At 38.9% G+C, this 19,309-nt stretch overlaps 1 long non-coding RNA gene across 1 annotated transcript; it reads right to left on the reverse strand.

Moving 5' to 3' along the window:
- Nucleotides 1-4,860: 4,860 nt before the first annotated feature.
- On the reverse strand, nt 4,861-15,739 carry LOC135408852 (uncharacterized). The gene is made up of 4 exons (XR_010427882.1): nt 15,547-15,739; nt 9,887-9,971; nt 5,667-5,741; nt 4,861-5,339 (listed from the first exon to the last, which is right to left on the reverse strand). It is a non-coding gene; the product is annotated as an uncharacterized LOC135408852 (long non-coding RNA).
- Between the last annotated feature and the right edge of the window lie 3,570 nt (nt 15,740-19,309).

A 19,309-nucleotide genomic window follows, 5' to 3' on the forward strand; every position in this document is an offset into this window, starting at 1 on the left:
TGAAAATAGGAGATCTGTATGTCTAATTTCTGACTCACATGGTTGCTAAAATACTCCATAAATTGAGAGAATTATGTCTTAAAAGCTACGCTGTGATAGAGAAATCACTCATGATGAAACAATGTTTAAGTGGTGGAAAAATCTTGGTTCTAATGTTAAATGAATTTCTCTAACACAAACTTTCAAGCAAGTATTACAGGATGAAAATTTCACACTTCGAGATATCTCATTTAACATTACAGCTCATATCTCAGGTGCTCCAGAATACTGAAATGATAAGGCCCATTCCCTGTGAAGTGCCTGTCCCAGTTCTTTTTTTCTGGAATGTGCTGCCCTGCTTATCGAAAACAAAACCTGAGGCACCTACATTTACTTTTTTTTTAGTGATTATGATGATTACAAGTGGAATTTCTATGCTGCTTTTTGCAAGGAGAGGTGGGTACCCATAAAAAGACAAGTGACCTCCCACCAATGTCATTATTTTAACTGACATCCATGATCATATTTTCTTAGGTTGCATCAAGACAGACGAGGGGCCTCTGTGCCCTTCTGACAGTGATGGCAATCATTAAAGATTTACCAGGGTCATTAAAGTGAGAAATAGCAGTAATGCAGAGCTGAATATCACCATACCATGTGAATTCAACCGAAGTGCAAAGAAAACCAGCACGGAATTAGCCAGAGATCCTGCATTGCCACCCTAACCTCATTTTAAAGAAGAGAAGAAAAAGGTAAAAAAATAATCACCAACTCGTCTAAAACACACGAGGGAAGCAAATTTCACTTATATGGAGGTATTGCCTGTAAAGAACATAACCACCTGCGCTCTTACACGGGACCAGCTCGATGGGAGCTGGAGGAGGAATCCGGGGTCACTGCACCGGTGCCAGCCCAGGGAATGTTCGTGTCAGATTCTCCTGGGACACTGCGGCAAACGCAGGAGGCAGGCCTGGGAAGGGAGACCTGGAGGTGGAGCTGCCTGGGAAGCCCCAGGGACATCCCGCCTTTGCTGACTGAGTGTGCGGAGCGATTGCTGTGAGCCGGGAGGTTGGTACCTCTCAGCCCAGCCAAACCTGGCGACTCTTCCCCCATCATCTTCCCCTTAACGCTCTTTTCTCCGAGCATGAACCAGGTCTTTTGCAGCTCATTACTGGCTGTCCAATGTCAAAGCAACATCTCACCACATCTTTGACGTGTAGTGCTTATGATGACAGTGCAGCTAATTTTAGCAAAAGACACTAAGATTCAAAGAAACAAACAGCTGCAGGTTTAATAAGGTTTCCCATCTTTAAATGATGACTCATTAGACATAAACTTTGCCAGAGTACCTATATGTAAATTATTCTAAGGTGAAAAAAAGGAAACTTTTTAAAATCATTACCACATATGTTCAATTATTATAATACCTTGTGAACTGACATGACAAAAATCGTTGGAAAAAAGGTACAGGGTGGGCTTCTAACCTTGCTTTGATTATCCTGTTCATTATATCAAAGGAAACAGGAAAGTGATCTCCTACAGAAATCAGTCGCTGCTCTTGTTTTAATCCACCCTCTTTGATTTCCTGAATAGCTCAGATTAAAGATAGACCTTGTCCTCTGTGTGATGTGGTGCCTGGCTGCGGGGCTGTGACAAGGAGCAGGCAGCACAAAGCCCTTTGTCTGCCAGGGCTGTGCTAACCCGTGTCCCGGGGACAGTGCCAGGCTGCTCAGCGGTGCTGGAAAAAATGCTGCTTGTCAGTCACCTAAAAAATCAGACAACTGACAGCACGGGGCATGGGAAGGTCGAGGTGGGGGGCAAAAATGATCCCAGGTTAAAAATAAACACTGGGAAGCTCACTCTGGGCATGCAAACACACACACGTGCACACATATATCTGTGAAAAAGGGAATAATACACCACAGTTGTGAATGCTCCACTTGAGCCTATTACATGTGAGCACTCTCCTGCATTATGGATGTTGGTTTTTTTGAAGCTGTGGGACTCTGCAGCTCAAGTCCCTTTCAAGATAACTTTTGCCAGTCATGCATATCCCAGTGAAAAAAAACCCACTTCGTGTTCCTATCGACTCACACCTGATATGTCGGTCCTTCGGAGTCAGACAGAATTATCATGATGCACAACGTGAACACATTTTAAACATATGTTTTACATGGTGCAATCAATCAAGATGCAACTAATAATGCTAATAGTTGGCACACAGTAACAATGCACCCTGAGGCTTGTGCAGTGGTGAGATAATGTGTTTCCCAGGTCATTGGAGGCACTAATTTCACCTTCTGCCTCACGATACTTCCAAGGAGTGTGTTATCTCAGGGTAACACATGTCTGCTGGTACCTGGCTGTTTAATTATTGTACACAAAATTCCAAATCAGAATAATTGTCATCTCAAGGTACCACTGTGCACTGCAGGGTCTTCCTAATGTGAGTGAGTAAGCAGGAAACAAAATGACCTTGGTAGAGATTTCTCCCCCAAACTGATGGCATCTCACAACTTTAAAGCACAACCTGATAAAGAAAACAATATAAATATTGTAGTTAGATTTGAAGTTCAAAAATTCACAATGGTTTGCAATTTGTTTTAATATGGAATTTGTCTCTAGAAAAGGCGATTTTTTGGGAAATACACAAATCAGGATCTCTCAAAATGTCGCAGTAGTGAATTTTCAGTTGTTCTTAGTGTTAGCCTTCCACTTTATATGAACATATGAGGCCAATGAGTTACAGAGACAGTCTCCAATCCAGTAAAATAGTTTCATGAGATGGAGTAGCAGCAACAGGAGTGGAAAGGATCCATATGTGAGCAGGTGGAAGCAGAGTGAGAGGTACTGAGCTCGAGGTGTGGGAGATCCAATCCTGAGTCTCCAGTAGAACCAGCACACACAGACATGAGTCTGCACCTGAATCTCCTTCCTGTGGTTTGAACATCTGAAATATCAAGGATTTGCAGCAGAGATCTTGCTACATCCCTACTGGGTTTACTTTGCTTTTAGGAGAAACCCGATCTCAGAGTTGAGATGTATTTCCTCCTACAACTCAGCCTCCTAACCAAAACCATTCCTACAGGCAATAGGATCTCTGATCAGTTGCCATTTTCTGTCACTCCAAAAAGAAGTAAAGACTGATCACTTAAATACCCACAGCCTTCCAGGTAACATAGAAAAAAATTCAGTCATATCTAATTTTCACTGATATTTTTTAAACACTCACATGCTGTGAAGTGTCCGGGCACTTTTACTTACTATAAATGAGGAACTTTGGGGCAAATGAGGAACTTCCTGGAAACATAAGGCTTTATATGATGTGAGCTGTTCTGAACTGTGATTGTACCACCAGTTCTATTCTGACCCCTGCAGCAATTGTTCCTGACTTGTCATAGGATGAAAATCCATCACTTGAATTGCTTGATATTTGGGATGGCAATCCATTATCCAAGCTACTTGACACACAGTATACCAGACAGTATCCTACCATAGTTCTCTAAAGAAAGATATGGAATAATGCCAAAAAATAGAGTCAGAAAGGATCAATAAAGGTGATTTAGTGCAGTCCCCAATCCAACAGCAGGTTTGTTAATACCCAACAAACAAACAATTTGGTTAATACAAAGTTTGGTTAATACCAAACAAACATCTCCTGAGAGATGTTTGTGCAATCCATTCTTGTACATGATCAAAACTGCTTTGGCATAAATGAGGACCCAAGGCATAGTGACAGTTATAACTGGCTAAAGGGACTAACAAGTTAAGAAACAATATCAATTATTCCTTAAAATCAAGAGTCACAATCTTTTTGTATTTTTTCCAGAATCATGTTATCTTCTTGAGGTCTAAGGCATGTGAGCCCATCTAATTGAGTATTGATGAATACGTACAACTTGAATTCTGATTTTGTTCCTACTTGGACAGCGTCTTTCAATCGGGACTTCTCCAAAAATTGCTTTTCTATTAATTCTCATTTTTTGTTGATATCTGCATGTGGAATTAAAAGTAACTTATGAGATTACCCAGTTCTACAAACTGGAACTTTGGGCTCTATCTACACTTACAAGTCAAACAGCATAAAAGGGAAAAGTTTTCTTGTGCAAACTAATGTTTCTGAGTCTCACATGTATGTTAAAGGCATTTTAGGGGTTTTGCTTTGGCCTACAGTCAGTCTCTGATGGCCTCACTGAACATCCCCACTGTTCCCATGGCTCTCACGCACACACACCCCAAGAAAACACAACCCAACCAAAAAATAACCCCAACATACAAGCAAAAAAAACCCACCAAACTCACACTCACACTCACTCCTTTTATCGCTTGGATGGATACTTTTCGGTTCTAAAAATGTTGCCACAACTCTTACCCACCTGTGATTTCTCAGTGTCACTTTCCATTATGCTCCTTCTCAGATGCAAGAAAGGAGAATTATGAGCTCTTTCACAGAGGATTTCGCTTTATTTTACTCAGGATGAGAAATTAAGGATGCCCTGACTGCCAGCGCGTGGTTTCTATTTCAGTTTATAACCAGCCTTACAATAGGAGGTCAAAGGGATTAGAGAAAGGGCAGTGTTACTGTTTCTAGAGGAAACCAGCAATTGTAGATTCTCTTCAATGTTTTTGCTTTCCAAAGAAAGTGGAAATCTTTATATGACAGGTTTTTTTGAACACCTGCTCTTTTTCTCTGTAGTAATTGAAGGAAAGAGTTGTGTGGTTATTTACCTCTCTTTTTTCCCCTTTCATCCATTACAAAATAAATATTGTATATAGAGGAATAGGCCCTGTTTCTTTTTCTTATGACTACAAAGTAAAGAAACAATAATATCAGTACAACACACACACTATTTAAGGCAAAAACACATGGAGGAGCTATAATATCACTGAGCAGCATCACAAATACCATAAAAGAGATGTTCTCTATAGTTTAGTCTTTTCATTTTCCAGTCTCCCACAGCAGTCTGATCTTGTTTGCAGGGGAAAAAAAGAAACCTGCTCAATGCACATAGTTTAAATCTGTTTATCAATTTATTGACAACTTACAGATAACTGCCAATCTCTGACCTACCTATTCAGATCTATACTGACCGCAGAGCAGATGAACCACTGTATTGGGTACTTGAGAAATGTTAATTTGTGCTCACAAACATCCAGGCTTCCTGCTGTTTTGTCACTCCTTTTCAAGCTGAGTCCCTTTTCCAAAGTTTCCCTGCAATGGCCTTGTTACTATATAATTTAGCTGATGGTTGTCCAAATGGAGAAACTGCATCCTCTACACGGCAGTGCAATCCATGCAGAGCAAATGGGGCACATTTGAATTTTCTGAATTGCACTCACTCTATTAGGACTTATTTCTCCTTCCAGAAAAAAAGAAGGAAAAAAAATAAAAGACTGAAATGCTCCAGTTGCTTTTAATGGTTGAAAAATTATGTTCCCCTGAGTGAGAAGATAAGCTGAGAGGATTTTTAATTAAAACTCACTCTTTCTTATCTTTTTCCCAAAAGTCTGCTTCATGTTAAAAGCCAATCTTTCTATCATTCCCTGACACTCCAGATATGTCTTGCAGACTACCTGTTTGCTCTCTTCCAATAAGGAAACTGGGTTGCACATACATATTGTGAAACAGGACCTGTGCATGACCAGACACATCCTGAATTCAACCATACAAACACATTTGTGCTTACCATCAATACATCCTCTTCATGCTCCAAAACAGCAGATGCATGTCCTCTAGTTCTTGGCCCTGGGATGATTTTACCCTGGAAGCAGATGTGCAGAAAGAAGGAGTGAATACTTCCGGGGAAATTAGAGAGAATTTTTGAGTGGAAATGAACTCTTAGGCAGATACATCATAACAAAGTAAAATGCCTAAAGAAGGTCTTTAGGGAGTTCAATGCTGTTACTCAAGGCATGACATTTGCCCCATATCACTGATCAAAACTAAACCAAAATTGCTAAAAACTAACAACTGGCAGGTTGAAAACAGTGCTGATAAATGAATACTGTCCCAACCACAAAACTATGCTTCCAAAATCAGACTGCAAAGCATCTGTGTGCTCTGTTCCTCACTGGAAGCCCCCGCAGAACTGCAACATCTTTTTTGCACAGATCCCATGGATGTTTTTTGCTGTGCTCACAGCTGTATCAACAAACACAAACAGAAAAAAGCGAGCAAAAGTCTTGAGAAAATCTAGAAACTCACTTATTGCTGCTTTTAATGGCAATGTGTGGTATGTAAATAACCCACTTTATACGTTTTTTTACATGAAAGTAAGTGAAGAAGCAAAACACATAGCATAAAAAGAACCAGTTAAGATATGTGCAATTAAGTAGCACACTTAAATATGACAAACTGAGATTTTTTTTGTTGGTCTTTTCCTTAGTCTGTGTGTGTATCACGGTGTTTTTTGAAGGCAAGGAAGGTAGTAAGGCACTGGGGAGATGATTTTCACTGGTTTTTTCCCTCTTCCATTTTTACCATATGTTTTGTTTAGATGATGTTTTGTTTACATGGGCTGTTTTTTTAATTATTATTTTTACCACAATCTTGTTTATGCTGCAATTTTCACGATTTTGCCCTGAACTCATTTGATTACTCATCATATTTTTATGACTTTCATTTACAGAACTATTATCTTTTGATCTTCTACTGTTTTCCCATATGTTTAAAGATTTCAAAACTAAATAAGACAATTAACTAAAAAAGACTAATTGCATTCATAAATGAGATGTGTCGCTTCTGATTAGCAGGTGGCTCTTTTCTGGTTTGGATACATAAAAGCAGATGGAAATGTGGCAGACTTAGTTATATTTAATCTGCCCACTTCCTCCCAGACTGCTCCATTTTCCATTGGTAATGACAATGAAACCTATGAAAGCTTCAGATTCCGTTTTTTTAAATTTATTCTTATTTTGCCGTTTCTCATTTGAAATCCTGGCCATTCTTAACTGAGAGTTAACAGTTTCCAAACTGTTTTTTCTAAACATTTTGTAACTTAGAGGCTTCAAAGTGCCTGGAAGGACAGACATACTTAAAAATAAGAAATATAGTTCTGATTTTAATGTGCAGTCAGTGGTGTAAATAATTTTTAGTGATGATTTTTAAAGAAAAGATGTTTAAAAAGACACCTTTTGGTCTTGGATTATTTTTTGTTATATTTCAATATAAAGGCAGACATATAACACTCTTGTTCCTAAATCTAAATCCAAGACTTTTTCTGTATATTCCCAGAAATGCTCCCCTGAAACAGCTGTTTCACTGTACTGTATTTTCCTTTAATTTAGGCTTGTTTTTAACTCTTACTTCTTTTGACTTATGCTGTTCTATTGCATTATTTAATCATTACTTAACCTTTTTTATGTTGCCATTTTTGATACAGTATCTGCAACTCTTCTCCAAATCTTCAATTTTCTTCACTTAAGCACTTTTCTTGTTGACATATCAATTAAAACCCAGCCCAATTCAGTAAACATCTGCACACCTGATATGCATCTGGTTTGGAGTAATAGATAAAGAGTTACCAAAAAGTAGATTCTCTTTTCATTTACATATCAAAGAAGAAAGGAAATAGATACATTCACACATTCAAAGTCCTGTGAATATTAGATCACATTTTCCTGGAGTTTTATACTGATATTGCCCCTTATAATTGACTCTAAGTGGCTTATTTTTCAGTTGTTATCAGTGTCTTGTTTCTTAACATTAGCCATGTTAAACTCATGACTCAATAGGAATTTGCCTACAGGTCTTATGTATTTTCACATATTTTATCCAGAGCTTCAAAATTACTTTTTATAATCCACAATTAATTCTTAGCCAAATGTATTGAGGATAATGTCAAAAAGCAATTTCTTTGTTGCCCTGACAATCTATGACAATTTTATCACTTCACAAATGAAAACAACAGCAAAAAATAACAGTACAGCCACATGACACTATGGGAAATAACCAGCTCATAGATGCCTGAGGAATGTTGGTAACTTATAAATTTTATATTAAAATACATACACTGCTTTGAAGTTCATGAAAGCAATTTCACAGTTTGGGGTGTGTTTGGAGCCAATTTGTTTCTCAGAGGTCACTTATAAGACAAGTTCAAGACGAATCCAACGTTGACGACTCTGAGTTGTGCTTATTGTGTCAAACTGTTTTCTATACGCTTATATAAGAATAACTCTGCATAAGATTATCTGAGATTTATTTATTTTAATTATATGGGCCAAAATAACTTATTTGACACTAAATTTTTGATAATGCAGCACTTTTAAGTGGTGATATTTCAGAGTAAGTGAGAAATTAAGAGAGAAAAAAAAATTATAAAAAACCCAGACTGTAGAGATTAAATTATACTGGAGCAAAAAACCTGAAGTTCTTTCATACCGAATTCTGGTGATTTGACTGTCTTCAAACATCTGTTTGTTTAAAGTTGAAAAAGGAAGAACAAACCTGCTGATATATGCGAGAGGTGCAGATTTTCATGTGTATCCAATAGCAAGTAGGATTACCCTCCCTAATTCTTGTACCCAGTTCTTCTCTACTCAGACATTCACCCCAAACAACAGGGCTGAAATGCCAAATGTTTAGCTTTCCAGATAGCAGTAACGAGGAAGTGTGCTAAGTCACAACCTCTAATTGGCATTCAAAACAGAAAAATGTTTGGATTTTATGAACTCAAAGCTTTTAATATATCCGGTATATTATTGTGAATAAGAGCATGATAGAATTCTAAAACAACTTCTGTCTTGTCTTTAACTCTTAGTTAAGATATCTGCCTTCAGCAAAAATTTGAGTGCATAAGGACTTGAGAATTTCACAAGGACTCCATGAGTGCAGCTACATGAAAACACCTATCTGTTGTTCAAAAAAACAAAACCTGAAAGGTATCTTGGCCAATAAATTTAAGTGCTATTAGTAGAGATGCTATTGAATACAAGCATCCTGCATCAGCTGTTTAAAGCACTGTTCTAGGGAACAGTATGAGTCAGGGAATTAGTAATGGGATATAGAGCCTTTCACCTCCAGGTCAATAGTTATAATCCAAAACAGACGGAGAGAGCCCAAGAGTCAATGCCATGTAATACCCGTCTACTGACTTCGGGAAAATTAGTCTGTGGCCTCCAGACAATTTCTATAGAAGAAATACTGTAACCACAATAAGCAGGAGAAAAATCACTGGCACTGGTATCTGGCACCAGTGAAAGAACAGGAAAGCAAAGAAATTGTCTGGGGAAATATGTGGTCCTTTTAAAATAAGTAAGTGAAAGCATTTCAGTAACGAGGCAAAGGGAAAAGGGTTTGCAGTGACTTTTCAGCTTCCTACGGCACTGGTAACTCTTGTGGGCTCAAAACTACTTGAAATTTTAAGCGCTCACCACTCACAGAGAATATCAGACAGTGCAAATTGTCTGTCCCATAAATAATGACCAAAATCCACAAGCTGTAAACACCAATCCACCCTGTGCACGTCACACTCTTCAGCTGCTCTGACATAGCTCATCAAACCTGCAGAGAGTTGTGCATCACCATCACAACAAGAGGCATTCAGACTTATTTACAGACCTCTTAACAGCCATTCGCTGGAAACTCTCAGCACAGCAGCGTTTGCAGGGAGTTACTCTGCGTTCTGATCCACGCCTGTCCTTGTGCAGCCTCAACCTGTTGCTCCAACACACCCACCTCCACTCCCAGGGTAACAAACTATACTGTGCGGTCCTTGCAAAGTTTCAGTTGCAAAATACCAAAGCAGCAAGAGACTTTCCATGATGGAGAACCTAACAGTGAATAAATATCACAAATACGAAGGGAAAAAAAGGATAGTTCTGTCCTTCTGTATCAATTTGAAACATGTTTGATTCAACACCACCAAGAACATCAATGGATCAGAGAAAAGGACATCAGGGTTACCTTTAGCTGGGATGCATAATACTGATGTGCAGCACTCTGCAGATGTGCTATCCAGGTATCCTCCTCTGGAGAGCCCTTCTCCCATCTGCAATGCATATAAATAGTGTCAGAAGGCTTGGATTGCAGCAATGTACACTGTGTAATCTTAATTCTCAAACACACTTCAGCTCTTTTTTGGAAAGAGGATTTGGATTAGTTTATTCTGGTGTTTCTCGTGAAACTCAAAGAACAAGTGACCCCATCCATGGGCTGGGATCCCTGTTAATCTTGGGCTGTGATGACACTGACAAATCCATAAAACTGGAAAATACCCAGAAATAGTTTTCACTAGAACAGTACAAGAAATTAGAGGTTTTTTTGGTTGACTAGTGGTTTGTTTTTTTTTTTTAATTGTCTTTAAAATGAAATTTAATTAGAAAAAAGAATATAATTCCAAAATGAAAAACATTAAAAATATTCCTAGGTGGAATATTTTTGCCTACTTCCTTTTGGAATAGGCAAAGATAAAAATGTGCAGGGAGAAAATAAATTCTTTGAAACTGGCATAATATCAGCTGAAGAGGCATTTGTCTTTCTTAACTCTCTCTTGCTTTTATTCTGTAGATTTACGATGTCAATGCCAGGATTTTGGCACCTGTTTTCCCATCAGTTTTTAATGAGAAGGGAGCATCCAAATCCTCCTTGGACAGCTTTCAAAACAGCAGCCCTAACTTCTTTATTATGTTTTTGGGGAACACAAAGGTGGCCATTCCACCTCTCAGAGCCAAGAGGACCTTTCCGGGGTGGTGCAGCCCACAGGAACAGTGGCACAAGCCAGAGAGGGATTTTCCCTGAGCCCCTCTGATGGATGGCTCCTCATCCATGGGCACCCCACAGCTCTCTGCCCCCTCCCAACCCTCATAAGGACCCCCCACCACCAGTGGGAACCAGAACATTCCAGAGCTGACAGCAAGCTCCTGACAGCTAGGTTGCTTGGAGGAAAAACATTCACCCACCCACCCGGCCAGCCACCCACACACTCCACCCCTCAAAGCCTCCTTCCAGCCCTGAAATCACATTCCTACACCCAGGAAATGCTTCCCACTCCCCTGGGAATGGTCAGTGTGACCCAACCATTCACTCAGGTCATCCCTCTGCCCTCACACCCTCTCCTACTGGGTTTCTAAATCCGACTTCAATGGCAGGATCTAAGAGGTGAGCTAAATTTCCCCCACCAGGATAGTGGTTTCCTCAGCCTGCTGGCCTATTCCCTGGCTGTGACAGGGTGAAGAAAGGGGCCAGGAAAAAAAGGCAAACAATGAGAATTGAAGAGGAAAGCAGACAGGTAGCTGTCTCTCTCCCACAACCAGTGCATCCTTGCTGAGCTGAGGGACATCCTTCTCAGAGACCAGCATGAACACATTTGTCACATGCATTTGCCTAAAACAAATTGCTAGCTGTTTGTTGTTTTGTGTTTTTTGTGTTTTGTTTTTTTTTAAAGCAGGCCCTTTTCTTATTCAGAATCTCTATGAAGATAATTCATGGCATTTTATATAAGGTGAGATTGTAGAGCAGAGCTGGCTGAACTCACTGCACAGGATGGTGGATTAAATGCAGGTAACAGTTCTGAATCGTGAGTTATCATTTACTGACTGCAGCAGGGGGGAGACAGAGGGCACAGTGTGGTTTTCACAGCAAGAATTATAGTTCTCTGGTGAAATGAGGGTGCCTAGAGCTGATTAAATTATAAGAAATGTGCACCTGGGCCACATAAAGATCTGACATTCTCTTCCCTATAGTTTGACTGATAATATAAGTGATGTACATCATAATTTCTGCATCATCTGAAAGTTTAATACATGTAATTGTGAGCTGCCTTTCTCCTTTGAAATTGCAAACACAGCAAAATTGCAGGGTTGGTGTCACTGATGAGTCATTGTTGGCCTGCTGTGTCTAAATTACAATGGCCATACATAAAGAGAACCATGACAGCCCAGTTTACCATCATTATCTGTTTTCCTTCGAGTTGTTTCCACAGCTGAACTGCTCAGACCAAACCTGGGTCAAGTAACAGGGGGAGGAGGAGTTGAATTGGTAGCTTTTAATGGAGATGAGTTAGGTATGATCTCAGCCATCTAAAATGTACAGTTATTCGTATGACAGCTGAGGGAAAAGGCACTTACAAAAGTATAAGGTGACAGCAAAAGATCAAACATTAACAAATAAATGCAGAAGACTGAATGTGTTGAGTAGAAGGGCATCGTTTTCCTCTATTTATACCTACTAAATTTTAGAATACAAAGAGAACTTCATCTATTTTGCTAAAATGGCATCTAGATAAAGATATTATAGTATCCACCAAAACAAAAGTCAGCAATTCAATCATTGAAGAACTCCACTGCCAATGATTTCTTCTTTAATCTTTTTTCATCACAACTCCAGAAGTCTGAGTTGTATATGTAGACACATTATTCTTTTCAGATGCTTTAAATCTGAAAAATATGTCTTGAATCAAAAAAGCCAAATGCTCTAAATTGGAGGTTAATGGCATTTAAACAGTTGAAAGAAAATAAGTTACCAAAAGCATCTATTTTTTTAGAATTAAAATGGGGAAAGCTGAAGAGAAACATCTATATTTGATAGAACAAATTGATTCATATTCATATTTTTGAACATTATAAAAAATATTTTGGGGGAAAGCCTATTGAAGGATAATCTGCAGTGCATAGGATGTATTTGCATAAGAGGGCATTCTTGAGGAAGGGCTTGTTTGGTTAAATGCTCACTTCTGGTATTGCAAACACAAATCCTCTGCCACCTCAGGTTTTTGGAAAGCTTATAGGGGGAAAACTCCTTTATTAATGTTCAAACTGTCTTATGCAGATCACAGCATGTTTGTATATTTTTCATAGAAATAAACCTCAACTGATAATAGTGCTGTTACTCTGTAATTGCAATTTAGTCAAATGATGCCTATCCCTTATTCACCTTGTAAAATCAGCTTTGAGGAGTTATTGGGAAGAGTTGTGGAGAACAGCTTGGACAAAAGTAAACTCAAAACAGCACTTTCATAGCTGTCCACCAAGCTGGTGCTACTCCAGGACAGATCCCAGTAGATCACAGCCTTCTTTAGCTATAGATCAATATGGATGGGCACTGTAACTCAGAGAGAGTGAACTCCTTGAATCAAGCTCATACTTCCTCTTCTAATCTTAAGAAAACACATTCCTCTAGATGAAAGGCTTGTGGTAACTATCACACAGCACCAGTGTGAGATACAGCAGGAACTGGATTAGGTTGATTGGTTATAGAACCCCTGCACATAGTTGGTTATAGTTGGGTTATGACAAGTTGTTGGGCATTGAAATATTACCTTCTGCCTGTGGATAGATTTGGCATCTCTATTGCAAAGAGAAGATATTAGTAAATACATGATAGCAGACATACTCTGATAGTATTTTGTGTGACACTGGGCAACCAGTGTTATTGGCTTCACAAACAAACAGAAAACGTGCACAGATTTTGATTCCAATTTTGCTGATGAGGGGTCATGGTATCAGTGACTTGATTTCACAGAGCTTGGCAGGACTCAGTCCTTCTGTGCCAGAAAACCACCACAAGAGTGAGCATGACTACACCTTCAGTTTGAAAATAAACATTTTCTCTCTTCCCTGACAGTGACATCAGTCTGTATAAAAGCATTAGACTCCAGCTAGTGCTTTAAAAACCATAATTCTTTTTTCAAATTATGAGAAATAATCAGAAAAAAATAAGCCAAAGGGTCATATGTACCTGTAAAGTGCCAGAAGAACAGTGTTGAAAGTAGGCTGGTCCTAGGAAGACATCATGCACTGGACACAAAGACTATCGAGCCATAAACAAAAAAAGTATAAGGATAAAACTGCTTATTTATTAAACAGTGCTCTGACTCCCCTGCTTGCAGTGCATAGTGTCTCAATATAGTCTCACTGGGACCATCACCAGAGCAAATTACTGCTCAGCATGAAGAAATGTGGAAAAATCTGGGCCTGGGCTTTTAAGACTGGGTTTTTTATTTTACATTTTAATGTGTTTTAAATTGTTTTTATTATTATGCACAGCTACATTATAGGGGCAATTCTCTACAGATGAGGCTGAGCTGAGTTCTCTGTTGAAAGGTCAAGGCTTGTAAGTGTTACTAATTAAGGGCAGAGGCACAAAGTGAATTATGTTTCCTTAGATAAGGAAAAGGAAAGAGACCTAGCTGTTGTTTAACATCACATGAAATCACTTCTGCTTCTCCATGGCCAGAGTTTAAAAATATCATGTCACCAGTGCTCGGATTCTTAAGCTGCTTTCTGCCCTGCCCAATAGGTGCAGAATCACAAAAAAAGGCAGGTGTATACCAGGCTATTTCAGACTTCAGAAGAAAGCTTATCTATCACAAAGGTTTTGTCAGTCTCCCGAGAAGAGAGGCTAATATGAGATTTCTCTGTCAGAATCCAGCTCAATGAATCAAATGTCAGTGTGGAGGAGGCTGTGATGAGAACACTCTGGGCACAGAGAAAGCAAGAGGTGAGACACAAAAGCTGAAAAGTCTATTTTGTGAGGTCAGAGAGGTGACAGTCGAGACCACTGAATCAGAATGATCTTTTCAGGTTGCAATTCTCATCAGGGTGAGGGATGCTCTCTTTTAGAGGAAAAAAAAAAAGGTTGCAACTATTACATGGTACAGCTGGTATGCAAGTGTAGCTGGAAATGAGAACAAAAATTCACCACTGCTAGCTCTAACCTTTCCTCACAATATCAGAAATCAGTGTGAATATTTGGAACTCCGGAACTTATGGCCTCTGATGGCCATACACGGTCTAGTTAGACAAAGGGTAATGCCTGCTACTCAACATGTTACATTTGGTATAGGCTCACACCTTCACCTTGCACCACTTTCTAGGCGACAGCTGTTAAAAAGTGGAAAAGAAGCTTATTGAAAAGGCAATATTAAAAAGAAAGTTATCAGAGAATGAAAGGTGATTGTTTCCTTCCAAATCACAAGTTAACCTAGTAGGTTGAGATTCACCTCCAAGGCGAACACCCAGACCTGAGTTCCCATTGTTAAGGTAGTATGACTGAGAATTTACAGAAGCGAATGCAGAGCTTATACTTCTGATAGCTTTAGATTGCTTTGTCTACATTAATAACAACTCTGAATAAAAGCCATCGAGTCCAGCTGCACAGTCTCACACTTAACTTTCCCATTAGTGTACTGACTTCCCAGGTATCTCTTCTTGAACTTCATATATTTGTGGACAAGCCATAAATGACCCTACATGCCTCAGGCTGGGCTCAGTGAGCATCTCTTTTTCTCTTCTCCTCTCTGCTATCCATCAAAATTCTTCCCTGTGATTATAATGTGGTCATGCCAGAAATACAGTCCTACTTTGAAATGCTAAATTAAAGGCCTGCAAACTAATCTGGAAAGCCTTATTCATGCAAGCAGGCTTGGTGTGAAGCTTAGGTACTGCAGCTGATGAGGCCACTGCACCTGCGTGTGTAAGTGGCACAAGTGCCTCTTGCAGACAGATCCCTCCTGCCTTCCACCTAGCTTTTCCTTTTTGCTGCTCAGCATGCAGTTAGTTTATGAGAAATAGGGGCTGTGCATGATGAAGGCAAACTCAGAGTGTATGAAATAATAGACCTCTCACCTCTGCTTGAGTCACAGGGAGGCACCGCTCCTGTTGGGAAGCTCTGGATTCAGCACCGAGCTCTGCCTCAGGGATTGCTTCTTAACCCAGGATGGGGTCACCAACCTGCCTGGGGAACACAGGGAATACTGGAATACACATCAGCATCACCTCTGAGAACATCTTCTGTTCTTAAGGTTGGATTTATTTTGTCACTGTGACCTGAAAGAGGAAATAATCAACAAGAGATGTTGTCAAGCGAATGTTTCCCATATATTAAAATGCCCATTCTGGAGTTGTAATTAGGTCTTCAAAGCTTGCAAGAAGGAGTTTAAGGAAGGTAACTGAACATGCTTTTCAAGTATATAAATGTGCTGTCCATGAAAACTGAGTGATTAGTTAGGACCTGAAATTCAGAGAAACTGAGCTTGGCTGCTCCCAATCACAATTCTGCTGAGGGACAAGAATTAGTCTTCAAAATGCTCTCTGGTCACCAGCTCGTCTGAGGCATTTACCATTAACTCCATCATGGTGCTAGATAGGTTTATGATGTGGACAAACACACATTAAAGGTAAAACATGGTTATGGAAACTAATTTTAACTGTGACCTATGCCAGGATTAAACTGAGGTCTCCAAAGGTGAAAGGAGAGTGTATCAATCAACTGTGCCTTGTGACCACCCTGTCAGCCACAGGACACACATCAAATTCAATTAATTGCTAAATCCACTCATACACAAATTAGAACTAAATACTATTTATTGATTTGCATTTTCATCGAGAGGGAGGAAAAAAGGCAATCAAGCTGTTTTAGTGTGGAAATTTCAATGGGTTTGTCTCACATAGCTTGAGATTTTATTGACACCAAAATAAAATCTTGCAGCCTATAAATGTTAAGTTTTCTCCTTTCCACAAAAGGAAAGAAATTTCAGTGTAACAAAGTATACATTTAGATCACTGTATGCATTAGATTCTGAAATTATCCTCTCTGGGCACTTATTCCAGATTTCAGAGTGCCTATTCATTTAAAATTATGGCACTTGTAAGCGGCTTAAATTAAATTGAAATAAAAGACAACATCCATTTAAAATTAAAAGCACCCATGTTAACACACGCAGTGTTAAAATACCTGCACTGAAGGATGCCTTTCAGGCAGAAAAAGCCACAGAGGAAAAGCTTTTTTGAATGTCAAATCAGAGTTAAAATAGCTCTAAAACAAATACTGGAAATACACCAAAATTCAGCATTATTAAAATTCTATTTAATCATAAAAAGAAAACTTCAGAAAAAAAGCAAAACACAAACATATTTTAAAACAGTCTAATGTTCTGTTCTCTACTATAAATATAACTGTTTGTCAATAGCATTATGCAAATTGGTCTAGTCAACTTATAGAAAATTCAGAAGCATCAGGAAAATGCCAGAAGGAGGTAAACTTTCAGCACCAAACTCACAAAACCTTTTGTTTGGAGACATCAACAAATACTGCAAAATTTTGTGGAAAAATTTCCCCCTGCCCAAACGAGTTTAAGAAAAAAAATAAATTAAATCACTATGAAAATATCTAAGGAAATAACAAAAACTAGGATGGGTTTGCAAAAAGTAATACTTGGGAACACTATTCCTTAGCCATTTAAACAGATGTATGAGAGTCAGCAAGACAACTGAAACAGGTAGAAGAATCACTCATGGTTATTAGAAAGACATGACTACACAGAAAGAAGAAATGAAAGCTGATTTACAAAAACAAGAAAAATGTAATTATTACAAGCAGGTCCCATTAGGAAAGATTATATAAAGTATCTAGATAAAATAATGTGATATTATTATATAAAAATATTCTCAATACTAATATGTTTTCAAATCTAATTTGTATGAGAGTGGTCAGGAGCATTGTCCTTAATTTGTTATGTCTGGGGAATAAGCACAGGATACCTTTACATTTTTTTTCATCCTGTTCCACTGTTTTATTGCGGAAACATTTATTGTGGAAACATTTCTCCTCCATTTTGGTCTGTAGGATTGGTCTCATGCTGGACCTGCTGAGAAAAGGACCTACTGACGTGTCCCTTGGGGATGTGGTTTAAGGGTAATGTGGTGGTGCTACATCAATGGTTGAACTCAATGATCTTTTACAACTTTAATGATTCCATGATTATCCCACAGCTGTAGTGTCTGGAAAACCTATCCTCATGCAGAATAAATATTTTGTTCAAAACCAAAAAATCTACCAACAAATTGGAGTTCCTAATATTTTTTTCCCACTGTTTTGGATTAGTTCAGTGAAAACTTTCACACAATCAGGACAGCTCACTGTTTGTCTGGACTTTAGCAATTAAATTTTTTCCCCTTTTTTTGTGAAATTTGCAATACTTTGGTTAGGCACAATTTTGCTTGATGCATTTTAGATTCATTGCTCATGCACTTATTCTGCAGAAGCTGCACAAATACCCTGAAGTCTAGAAACACACTCAAGTCTCTGGCTTCAATGCAAATTAAGCATGTTTTTGGATGAGTACTGTATAAAATAGGTTATCATTGTGAATATTTTGAATTCAAAACTCACTTCTCCCATTTTTGTCCCACAGAATTAGCATAACATTTATTGCTCCAGTGAATATTCCCTTTATATTCTGTAGAATATTTATAGAAATTAAATGGGGAAGAGGTCCAATTGGCTTCATTAAAAATTCAAATGAATGTTTTCTATTTTTGGCAGTGTTTCCTCACACATCATTAAAAACCAAAACAGTTATTCCATAAGAAATGTAAGAATAAACAAACAAACAGCAAAAAATGCCCTGTAACCTGCCATTGAATCCATCCCCTTCTGCTCCCTGTGCTCAGCACAACCCCTCTCCCACCATCCACAAGGCAGGCCCCTGATTCCATCCTCCCTATTTCTCCTCAAGGAGGAGGATTCCCTGATGAGGGAACCAACACCTCCATTTACATCCTAAAATGTACAATTTTAGGGAGCTGGGGTGGGGAGGAAGGACCAGGTAGAGAAAAGACTGATTCTGAATCCTATTGAGCACTTGTTTCAAGACTCCAGGTTCCACTTATATTTGCTCAACATTTTCACAGTGTATCTCTCTTTTTCTGTGAAGTATTTTTGGGAGATTCTGGAATTTACTGAGCAAATGTACACCTACCACTGAAAAAGTCATTGCAACCACATTGATGTGACAGAGTCCTCTGTCCCACCAGGACATTCTCCACACACAAATATCTCCTCCTTTAGACCCACCTTTCACAACCTCAGTGCACACAAATTGTCTTTAGTTACTTCTCCCTGCATATTTATTTCTGCATAAAATATGAAACATCAGGAGAACACCTCACCCAGGAATGCAGTTTTTTTACAAAGCAACTTGGTGAAAGCCACTGAGTAAAGGCAGAGCCCTGAAAGGCTGTCAGTGATCTGTCTGAAATGTCAATACATCATTTCAAATGTTCATACTTGGAGCCACTTGAAGCATCCAAAGTCAGCCAAATCAAAGGGACTGATATCCCTTTTTCAGAGAAAAAAGGAGTGAAAATAGAAAGGCAATTAAGTCTCCCCCCAGCAGCAGCCCATTCACATTAAAAGGGAACACTTCCAAAGATGGTGAAGAGGGAGACTGTGCATGTTTCAGGACAGAGTGACAGGCCTGTCATGCAGGAAATCCAGCATTTCAAATTAGAACAGTTAGAAACTAAAAAAGAGCTACAAGCCAAATTATTGCTACAAACACAGAGCCCACCTGAGAGAAGAGCACCCACGAAGGCACTCTCATACTCC

Source organism: Pseudopipra pipra, chromosome 2 (genome assembly GCF_036250125.1).
Source record: "Pseudopipra pipra isolate bDixPip1 chromosome 2, bDixPip1.hap1, whole genome shotgun sequence".
NCBI lineage: Eukaryota > Metazoa > Chordata > Aves > Passeriformes > Pipridae > Pseudopipra > Pseudopipra pipra.